The following is a 12,025-nucleotide window of genomic DNA, read 5'->3' on the forward strand; positions in this document are numbered from 1 at the left end:
ATTGTAAATCAACTATACTTCAATAAAATAAAAATTTTAAAAAGGTATATATTTAACATTGATTATGTGTTGGCACAAGGATACAACAGTGAACCAAAGTCCTTCTTTTTAAGGAATGTATACCCAGGGGAAAGAGACAATTAAAAACAGGTTTACAATGTGTCAGATGGCTATAAGTAAAATGGATCAGGCAAGAGGTGGGAGAAAAAGGAAGAGAATATTATTTTAGATAGAAAGGCCAAAGTTCTATGATGAGGGGAAACAAGCAGAGACATGAAGGATACAGAGGAGTGAGCATATAAAAATACAAGGGGAGAACTTTCCAGACAAGAGAAAAGTAATGGAAAGGCCCTGAGATGAGTGGTCATTGTACTTGATAACAACAAGGAGGAGAATGAGGAGTGAGAAGAAGGGTTGTTTTTTGGGGAACCAGCTATTGTAGCCCAAAGAGTCATGTGGCAAAAAGGATGTTCCCCTCTGCATACCACCTCTTAGGAAAGACAGGTGGATATTTGCTGAGGAAGAAAGAAAGAAAGGAAGAAAGAAAGAAAGAAAGAAAGAAAGAAAGAAAGAAAGAAAGAAAGAAAGGGAGAAAGAGAGAAAGAGAGAAGAGCGAAAGAGAGAAAGAAAGAAGGAAGGAAGGAAAGAAGGAAGGAAAGAAAGAAAGAAAGAAAGAAAGAAAGAAAGAAAGAAAGAAAGAAAGAAAGAGGAAAGAAAAAAAGAAAAGAAACTGGGAAAGAAGAAGGGGAGGAAGGAAGGGTGGGAGGGAGGAAGGAAGAATGAGAGGAAGGAAGGAAGGAAGGAAGGAAGGAAAGAAGGGGGGAAGGAAGGACGCAGGGGAGAAGGGAAAGAAGGAAAGAAGAAAAGGAAACAAGCAAGAAAAAAAGAAAGAAAAAAATTAGTTTGCCCTCATGTATAAGTGATTACTTAAATGAACCTAAAATTTTTGTCACAATCTTTACCTGCCAACTCTTAAAAACTCTTCACATTGCTTCCTCGCTTCTGGCATTTAGTTATTTTATGATTTAACCATTATTTTTTGTATTCCAGAATTTAACTAAGATATGTGTAAGTTAATATTGTCTGACATGCAGTGAATATTTTAGCTCAGGGGATATTAACTCATATTATTAACACGATAACAGTATTTTCTTTTCACTTTTCTTCAATTTGGATATTTTTTATTATATAGGTATATGTTGTTCCACTAAATTCATCTACCACATCCCTTTTTAATTTTTTTATTGAGGTGAAATAACTGTAACATAAAATCAATCCTTTGAAAGTGAACAATTCAGTGGTATTTAGTGTATCACAACATTATGAAACCACCACCTGTAGTTCCAAAATATTTTCATCACCCAGAAATAAAACCTCATAACATTAAGTAGCTATTCCCCATCCCCCCATTTCCATAGTCCCTGGTAAGCACCAATCTGTTTTCTGCCTCTCGGGATTTAGCTGTTCTGACTATTTCATACAAATGGAATCATGCAATATGTGATCTTTTGTATCTGATTTCTTTCACTTAGCATAGTATTCTTGAAGTTTATACAAGATATAGCATGTACCAGCATATCATTCCTTTTTTTAATGATTGAATAATATTGCATTGTGTGTATATAACATAATTTCTTCATCCAGTCATCCCTTGATGAACATTTCATTGTTTTAATCTTTTGATTATTGTGAACAGTGCTTCTTTGAACAATCAGGTACAAGCGTTTATTTGAGTACCTGTTTTTATTTTGAGGGGTATATACCTCGGAGTAGAATGACTGCATCTCATGATAATTCTGTATTTAACTTTTTGAGGAACTGCTAATATATTTCCACAGTGGCTACACCATTTTACATTCTTGCCAACAGTGTAATAGAAGGGTTTCAATTTTGCGACATCTTCACCAATACTTGTTATTTTCCATCTTTTAAAAATCATGATTATTATAGCAATCCTAGTGTCTGTGAAGTGGTATCTCAGTGTAGTTTTAATTTGCTTTTCCCTGGTGACTAATAATGTTGAGCATATTTTCATGCAGTTATTGGCCATTTGTATATCTTTTTTTAGAGAAATGTCTATTCAAGTCCTTTGATCATTTTTAAATTGAGCTGCTTGTCTTTTTGTTGTTGAATTGTAAGTGTCTTTTATATATGCTCTGTGGTACACCATTATCAGATACATGCTTTGCAAATATTTTCTCCCGTTCTGTATATACTCTTTTTTTTTTTCTTGATGATGTCCCTGATGCAAAAAAAATTAATTTTGATAAAATCTAATTTATCTAATTTTTATTTTGTTACTAGAATTTTTGATGTTATATCTAAAAATCCATTGCCAAATCCAAGGCCATGAAGATTTATTCCCATGTTTTCTTTTAAGCAATTGTGATTTTAGCCCTTAAATTTATGTCCATAATCCATTTAGATTTTATATTTGTATATGTTGTGAGGTAAGAGTAAAACTTTATTATTTTGCAGATGGGCATGCAGTTGTTCCAGCACGATTTGCTAAGGAGACTATTCTTTCCCTGATTTGTCTTGGCACTCTTGTTGAGCATCAGTTAAACATAGATGTATGATTTTATTTATGGACTCTCATTTTCAATCTATTAGTCTGTATGTCTACCTTACCCCAGTACTACACTGTTTTGATTGCAGTAGCTTTTTAGTACGTTTAAAAATAAGTGTAAGTTTATTCTCATTTTTCAATATGGTCTTGGCTATTCAGGGTCCCTTGCAATGCCTTATGAATTGGAAGATTGGCTTTTCAATTTCTGCAAAAAGGGCCATTGGAATTTTGATAGGGGTTACATTAAGTCTGTAGATCACTTTCAGTAGTACTGATAAATAGCAATATTAAATCTTCCAATCCATGAGCATGGGCTACTTTCCCATTTGTTTAGGTTTTCTTTAATTTCTTTCAGCAATATTTTATAGTTTTCAGTATATATGCACTTTATCTTCATGGTTAAATTTACTACTAAGTATTTTTTTCAATGCTATTTTAAATGAAATTATTTTCTTAGTTTCTTTTTAGGATTGTTCCTTGTTGATATATAGAAACACAACTGCTTTTTGTGTCTTGATCATGTACACTGCAACTTTGCTGAATTTGTTCATTAGCTCTAGCAGTTTTCTTGTGGATTCTTATGGATTTGTATATATAGAATCATGTCATCTTCAAATAGATTTTTGCTTTTTCCTTTCCAATTTGGATGTGTTTTATTTATTTTTCTTACCTAATTGTTCTGTCTAGTATTTCTGATACAACATTGAATTGCATTGGTGAAATATGTGCATCCTTGCCATGTTCCTGATCTTAAAAATTTTAGACTTTCACAATTGACTATAATGTTGGCTGTAGACTTTTCATAAAAGTCCTTTGTAATGAGTGCTTTAACTATGGAAGGATGTTGGATTTTGTCATATGCTTTTTTCTGAGCCAATAGAGATGATCATGTGAGTTTTTTCTTCATTCTAAAATGGAGGCAGGGTATTACACTGATTGATTTGCTTATGTTGAACCACCCTTGCATTTCTAAAATAAAACTATATTTATAAAGGTATTGGTCTTTAGTTTTCTTTTATTGTGGAGGAGTCTATATCTGGCTTTGTTATTAAGGTGATTCTGGCCTCATAGAATGAGTTATAAATTGTTTCCTCCTCTCTGATTTTTTGGAAGGGCTTTAGATAGATTGATGTTAATTCCCCTTTAAAACTTTAATAGAATTTGCCACTGAAGCCATCTGGTCTTGGATTTTCCTCTGTTGCGAGATTTTGATTGCTAATTTAATCTCTTTACTTGAAATAGACCTGGTGAGATTTTCTATTTCTTCTTGAGCTATTTTAGGTAATTTGTGCTCCCAGGAATTTGTTCATTTCATCTAGATTATCTAATTTGCTGGTCTGCAATCACCTGTAGCATTCTCTTGTAATCATTTTTACTTCCAATAGTAATCTCCCCACTTTTATTTCTGTTTTCTTATTTGTGTCTTCTCTCATTTTTAGTCATTTTAGCTAAAGATTTTTAAATTTTGTTGATATTTTCAAAAAACCAAACTTTGATTTCATTAAATCTAATTTTTTTCTATTTCATTAATTTCTAAATTTGTCTCTCCTTTTGCTAGCTTTGGGTTTAGTTTACTATTCTTTTTTCTAGTTCCTTAAATATAAAGTGAGGCTATTAATTTGAGAACTTTCTTATTTTTTAATGTAGGCATTTAATCTATAAATTTCCCTTTGAGTACTGCCTTCACTGTATTCCATAATTTTAGTATGCTGTGTTTTCATTTTCATTTATTTCAAAGTTAGATTTCAAATTTCACTGTGATTTCTTCTTTAGCCTATTGGTTGTTTAAGAATGTATCATTTAATTTCTACATATTAGTGAATTTATTTCTGTTATTGATTTTTAGCTTCATTCCATTTTGGTCAGAAAAGATACTTTGTATGATTTCAATCTTTTTAAACATACTGAGACATTTTGTTGTATAATATATGGTTTATACTGGAGAATATTCCTTGTGTACTTGAGAATAATGTGTATTCTGCTCTTTTGAGTCAAGTATTCTATACGTCTGTTAGGTCTAGTCAGTTTATAGTGTTGTTCAAGTTCTATATTTCCTTACTGATCTACTCTTTAGATTTTCTATCCATTACTGAAAGTGGAGTATGGAAGTTTCAACTATTATTTTAGAGTTGTCTGTTCTTCTCTTTAATGTTGTCAATGTTTGCTTCATATATTTGGGGCCTTTTGTTTGTTACTCATATGTTATAATTGTTGTATATTCTTGATGAACTGACCCTTTCATCAATATATAATGCCCTCCTTTCTCCCTTATCATTTATCAGAGCTCTTAGCATATTAATGATAGTTGTTTTAAATTTCCAGTCTGATAACTCCAACATCCCTACCACATTTGAGTCTAGTTCTGAAAGCTGCTCTGTCTCTTCAAACTGTGTTTTTTTACCTTTTAATATGCTTTGCAATTTTTTTCTTGATAGCCAGACATAATGTATGAGGTAAAATGAACACAGGAAATAGGCATTTAGTAATGTTAGTTATGTGATTGTAAGGTGTGGGGGAGGAGAAGTATTCTATAGCCCTACGACTAGGTCTCAGTCTTTTAGAGAGCCTATGCCATTGTACTGTGGACTTCACAAGCACTTCTCAGTTTTTAACTTCTGTAGGTAGCGTAGAATGGCTAGAAAGGGCTGGAGTTTGATATTTCCCTTCCCCCACATGGAAGGCTAGAGTGAGCTGGACTTGGGTATTTCCCTTCCTCCAGTCAGTTAAGCTTGGATAAATCCCAACTAATTTAGTTTCTGATAAATTTTCTCTTGAGGGCCGTCCTGGTTAATGATAGAATATTCTGCACATTTCAAAATGGCTCATTTCCCCTTGTCCTGCTGGAAGCACAAGAGGCTTTTTTATAATATTTTTTGTGAGAATGTTGTTGAGCTCCTGGAGTTAAAACTCACAAAAGTTTAAGAGTCCCCCTATGACTGGGTAACCTTGGAATTTTTACCTCTCAGACTTGTCCACTCTGTGCCTCTTACAATTCATCAATTATAGTTCAGGTTTTACTACCCAGTACTGGTTCTTGCAGAAGTTTCTGCTCAGGGGTTTCTGCTCCAGTAAGCTGTGAAAATCTCTATTCACTTGTCTGTCTCTCCAAATTTGGAGACATTGGTTTGCCCTGTGAACTCACTTCTTTGATGGATCTTACAAGAATTGTTGATTTTTCAATTTATTCAGCTTTTTACTTTCTTACTGAGATAGAGGGACAACTTCCAAGCATGTTACATGCTGGACCAGAAACCAGAAGTCCTCTTTTGTTTCTAGTAACAGTTTTTGACTTAAAGTCTATTTTGACTGATATTAATATAATCATTCCAGCTCTCTTTTGGTTGCTATTTGCATGGAATATAATATTCCATCCTTTCACTTTCAACCTACTTCTGTTCTTGGATCCAAAGTGAGTCTCTACAAAGACAGCATATAGTTGGATCACGTCTTTAAATTCATTCGCCAAACTTTGCCTTTTGTTTGAAGAGTTTAATTCTTTTACTTTTTTTAAATTTTTATTTATTTATTTATTTATTTATGGCTGTGTTGGGTCTTCGTTCCTGTGCGAGGGCTTTCTCTAGTTGTGGCAAGTAGGGGCCATTCTTCATCGCAGTGCGTGGGCCTCTCACTATCGCGGCCTCTCTTGTTGTGGAGCACAGGCTCCAGACGTGCAGGTTCAGTAATTGTGGCTCACGGGCCTAGTCTCTCTGCGGCATGTGGGATCTTCCCAGACCAGGGTTCAAACCCGTGTGCCCTGCATTGGCAGGCAGATTCTCAACCACTGCGCCACCAGGGAAGCCCCCAATTCTTTTACTTTTAAATTATTTTTCTACAAAGAATGATTTACTTCTGCCCTTTTTCTGTGTTATATATTTTTTGTTCCTTATTTCTGTATTCTTTAATGTATTCTTTGGTGTTTAATTCTTTTTCGTGTTCCATTTTGATTCTCTTATTCCCGTAATGTATATTTTTTAGATATGTTCTTAGTCATGATCATAAGGATTACAATTAACATCTTAAATTATAAAAATCTAGTTTGAATTCATATCACCTAAATGTCAATAACATGCAAAACTCTGTTCTTACCATCACCCATCCCTTTATGTTGCTTATTTTCACAAATTATATCTTTATACATTGTATGTTAATTAACATAGATATATAATTATCATTTTATGTACTTGTCTTTTATCATATAGGAAATAAAAGAGAAGTTAGAAGTCAAAAATACAATAACACTGCTTTTTACATTTACCTATATAGTTATTTTTATGGGAGTACTTTTTTCTCCATGGCTTCCAATTACTGTCTAGTGACATTTTGTCTCAGCTTGAAAGACTCCCTTCAGCATTTCTCATAGGGTAGGTCTATTAGGGACAAACTTCCTAAGCATTTGTTTATCTGGAAATGTCTTAATTTATCCTTCATTTTTGAAGCCAGCAGAGTTTTGCCAGGTATGGACTCCTTGGTGGACAGTTTTTTCATCTAGCACTTTAAAAATGCTATTTCTCTCCCTTCTGGCCCCCATGGTTTCTAATAACACTACCTCTGTTAATTTTATTGAGGACCACTTTTACATAATTAGTCGGCTCTCTTTTGCTACTTTCAAGATTCACTCTTTGTCTTTAGCTTTTAACAATTTGATTATAACATGTTTGTGTGTAGGTGTCTTTAAGTTTGTCCTTCTTGGAATTCATTGAATATCTTAAATTTGTATGTTCATAATTTTTTGGTCAATTTTGGGTAGTTTTGTGGCCATTATTTCTTAAAATATCCTTTCTGCCCTTTTTCTCTCTCCACTCTTGGGATAACTGTAATGCATATTTTGGTATGCTTATGGTGTCCCACAAGTCTCATTTTTCTTTATTCTTTTCTCTTTCTGCTCCTCAGATTAGATAATTTCAATTGAATATAGGTTCTATACTCAAGTTCACTGGTTCTTTCTTTAGCCTGCTCAAATCTATTAAAATGGAGTGAGTTTTTCATTTCAGGTATTATTCTTTGAAGTTCCAGTATTTCTGTTTGGGTTCCTTTATAAATTTTAACTCTTTATTGATATTCTCTGTTTCTTCTTACATTGTTCTCCTGGCTTCTTTTAACTCTTTGAGCATATATATTAATGATAGTTGATTTAAAGCCTTTGTCTAGTAAATGTCTGGGCTCTGTCAGGGCCAATTTCTGTTAACTTCTTCAGTGATTCAGGCTATAATTTCTTGTTTATTTATGTGCTTTGTATTTTGTTATTGCTGTTGAAAGATGGACATTTGCATAGTGTAATATGTATATAATTCTAGAAATCAGATTCTTTACTCTCCTCGGGGTGTTTTTGTTGCTTGATATGGGTTGTAGCTCTTTCTTGTTTAATTGTTTTTTCTAAACTACAGTTGATTCTTGAAAAACGTGGGGGTTAATTTGCATATAACTTATAGAGGACCCTCTGCATCCATGATTCCTCCACATCCATGGATTCAACTAACCAGAGACCATGTAGTACTGTAGTATTTACTATTGAAAAATATTCACAGTGGATCCATAGCAATTAAAACCCTCATTGTTCAAGGGTCACCAGTATTTTTGTAGTCTCTATTCTTTGTCACATGAGGTCTCTGCAGTCTCTTTTCCTTTAGCGATGCTCAGTGTTTTGGAAGAGAGAGAGAAATAACCTCCCAATTCCTCACACTGCGCTGGAGTACTGCTTCAAATTAGCCAGGCAGTTTACAACTCTGCCTTAGCTTTCCCTTCTTGCTTGCACTGAGGCTAGGGATCAGGATCACTAGAGGTGAAAGCATAGGGTCTTGTCAGATTTTTCTAAGCATGTTTCCTGCCTTGGGCATGCATGTGACTTTCTAAATTCCCCAGTATACTTGAGTCTTTTTGAATGACTTAATTTCCCAAAGACTCTATCCCTAGCTTTTCCTCCCAGGATTCAGACACACCATGTTTGCCTCAAATGAACCACCCCACCCATCCTACCCCCAGTGTTTTGGCTTAGGTGCTTGCCTTACAAAGTTTTGGAAGAATGCCTTCTGCTTTTCTCCCAGGAATAATGTTCATAATTTGAGAAACAAAGGCATACACTTGTCTCAGCCCTGCAGCCAGTCCCCTTCAGGCAGTCCTTCAGGCAGTCAGAACAAACACAATTTTTTGTATAAATAAGGTCTCTCTGCTCCCCCTGCTCCCTCAGGAATGAACAAGACCACTGCTGAGCCAGGGTGGGGTTGGGGTTCAGGCAAGTAAAAATGCCACAGTTTCTCTATCACTTACAAGTTACCTTTTTCTTCAGTATTCACTTTGTTACTTTAAATCTTTCTTTGACTGGTTTCCTGAGTTCTGATAAAGTTGACTGTCACAGTTTTTGCTTGATTTTTCAATGTTTCTGTGAAGGGACCGCCCCTTGGAGTTACCTACTCCACTATTTTAGCTGATGGTCATTCTTAACACATCAGTTTTTGCACTTTATATTAATCTATTTTTACTTTTTTTCTGAGTTGTAGGAGATTTGCTCAAGCTAGTAAATATGTCTATATATCTATATCTAGATACATCTATATGTATATATATCTCTATATTTATAGATATATAGATTTTGCCTTTTTTATTTCATTTTCTGTCTGTGTTTACCCCCTCCATTGTTCTTTTGTTTGTTTTTTAAACACGAGGGGAAAGCGCGAATGCAGTCCTCCACTACCACAAATTATGCAGTCGAGTTTCCCACATTTGGGGAAATTGCAGGGGTCAGCACATCCAGAGTGCAATGGTTAAGACTCGCTCTGGGAAAACCACCTTCATGATCACGGTATCTCCCCCAACAGGTAAGTATATCCATTGAGTTTTTAATTCAATCATCTATTTCATATTTAGTCAACCTTTTCTGCTCTCAGATTTCTTGCTTTGCTAGGTATAATGACTCATAGAATCCACATGAGACCACCAAATTAAATATTTTCTAAAGACTTCTCTTATGTTTTTGCCATACTAAAGACTGGTCCCTGATTCTGAACAAGGTAAAATTTTCTCACTCCAAATTCATTCTCAGCATAATGTTGCAGGAAGGGGGACCCCTTTCAGGGCCTGAGAGTGGGCTCTTGTCTAACACTCAGAAATGAATTGCCCAAGGAGACACACATGCTGACAAAGCAAGAGACTTTATTGGGAAGGGCTCCCCTCACCAGCAGAGAGCAGTAGGGTAAGGGAACCCAGGAGAACTGCTCTGCCATGTGGCTTGCAGTCTCTGGTTTTATGGTAATAGGGTTAGTTTCCTGGTTGTCTCTGGCCAATCATATTGCTTGGCCCATAGTCTGACTCAGGGTCCTTCCTGGTGGCATGTGCATCTCTCAGCCAAGATGGATTCTAGCACAAAGGATACTGGGTGGTTTGTCATCTTCTCCCTCTTTTGGCCCCTCTCAAATTCATGGCAGCAGTACCATGTTCCTTATCAGGACCTCCTGCTCTGAGACAACTGAGGCAAGTGGTTATCATTGTGCCTGGCCAAGGTGGGTGGTTTCAGTCAATGGTTCCCTAACAATAGTTAATAAAAATTTTTCCAAGAAAGCAATGTTGCATTTTTCTGTCCGTTTTTGTTTTTTATTTTTATTCAGTTTTAAAAGTCAGTTTCTTTTCCTAGGTCTCCAAGGCTGTCTTATTAGAAAAGTGAAAGATTTTCATGAGTCCATCATCAAAAGCTATTTATAATGATAGTCTGTATATCCTTAGCTATTTTAATGCTATACATTATGTCTCTTGATTTTCCTGATTTTAGTTCAGGAATTTATTTTTCTCTAAGGTACTAGATATAGCTATTACAATCATTAGGATTCCATTATATTATTTTAATCAAGTAATTAAAGAGAGAGAGAGAGAATCCCTATCTATCTCTGTCTATATCTACACCAGCAAAATTTTCTGAACTTTGAAGCATGAGGAATTACTGAAAGGTAGAGAGAGGCAGCATTTCTAGAAGCACTGCAGCTGCTTGGGTGAACATGGGAAGGGGTAAAAAGAACTCCTGAATACCCAAAGGGGAGAAGATAGAGCCTACAGAAATATGGATTTGTAGGAAATCAACTGGACCCAAAGGTTATTTGTTCCACTTCATTTCCTCCAAATAGAAAACATGCAAATCCCTCTTTTTTAAAAAATAGTTAATTTTAATGAAATAATAATTTAAAAAGGAATTCTACACAAATACAAGATTTTACATGTCTTTTTGTAAGTTGTTCAAATGTTTCATAATGTTTGGAGACAGGAAATTCATCCTGAGATCTAAGTATTACTTTCTCATGCTGCTAAAACACACACACACACACACACACACATTTAAAAAAAATATCATCCAGCACTTTACTTTTTCTGCATGCTCTGAATCAGTGGCAGGTTTGAATGTCCCTATCAGTAAATTAAGGGAATTAATGTAAAATCCTGGGGCTCACATGACAATGTTGTAATTGTCCTTGATGACTTTTCGATTTGTGTCAGAAAGGCTCAAGATCAACTAAAATTCCAATTAAAACAAAGTGTTATAAAGTTCTGTAAAAGGCTGATTTCAGTAAATGCCAGCGATAAATACGTATTTCTTTTAAGAATGAGGCTTCTCTACTTCATGAAGAGAACTTTTATTTTCCTAATTACTGAATAAACAAGGCAATTTTAGGCGTGACATAGTTTTAACTCATTCCAAACCTGAATTCTGAGATACCTTGGGGATTTTTCATCTTGCTCGGCTATTATAACAAACAAATCTCTTTAAGAAAGTTCTAATTTTATTTCCCAGATGCTTGATTTAAATATTGTTTAGAGTAGTGGTTCCCAAATTTTGCTGCACATTAGTATCACCTGGGGAAATTTTATAAATCCTGATGCCCTGATTGCACCTCATACTAATTAAATCAGAGTATCTATAGGTAGAAGCAAGGTATCAGAAGTTTTTAAACATCACCAAGTGAATATAATGTACAGCAAAGTATGATAAACACTGGTTTAGAATTTCATATGTTAGTGTAGATAAAAATTACTTTAAATATTATCATTAGATTCTTGGTTCCCTCTCCCCAATAGTCTGATTCAGTGGGTCCGATGTGGAGCACTCCAGGTGATTTGGATGTGAGTGAGCCACGCACACAATGAAGAAATACTCTTATAGAACAAAGAGCTACTCAAAAAGTGGTCCTTGGAACCACAGCATCAGGATTAACTGTGAGCTTGTTAGAAATCGTTGCTTTTGTTGTGGTCATCCATGTACAATGCTTGGTGTCAGTCTATTTATCTCTTGTAAAAATAAAATACAGTGTGTGTGTGTGTGTGTGTGTAAAAAAAAATTCTAATGACAAAAATTTCTTTTAATAAAATAGCAAATTAACCTTTAAAAAATAAAAATAAAATAAAAAATAAAAAAGTTAAGTATTGTTCAGCTTTAAAAAAACAAAAAAAACAAAAGCGGTCCTTGGAACCACAGCATCA

General features: G+C 34.7%; 1 non-coding gene across 1 annotated transcript; it reads right to left on the reverse strand.

Annotated features, from left to right (window-relative positions):
• Window positions 1-9,225: 9,225 nt before the first annotated feature.
• Window positions 9,226-9,389, reverse strand: LOC132347147 (U1 spliceosomal RNA). The gene has a single exon (XR_009497104.1). It is a non-coding gene; the product is annotated as a U1 spliceosomal RNA (small nuclear RNA).
• Window positions 9,390-12,025: the final 2,636 nt, after the last annotated feature.

The sequence above is a fragment of the Balaenoptera ricei genome, chromosome 13 (assembly GCF_028023285.1).
Source record: "Balaenoptera ricei isolate mBalRic1 chromosome 13, mBalRic1.hap2, whole genome shotgun sequence".
Taxonomy (NCBI): domain Eukaryota; kingdom Metazoa; phylum Chordata; class Mammalia; order Artiodactyla; family Balaenopteridae; genus Balaenoptera; species Balaenoptera ricei.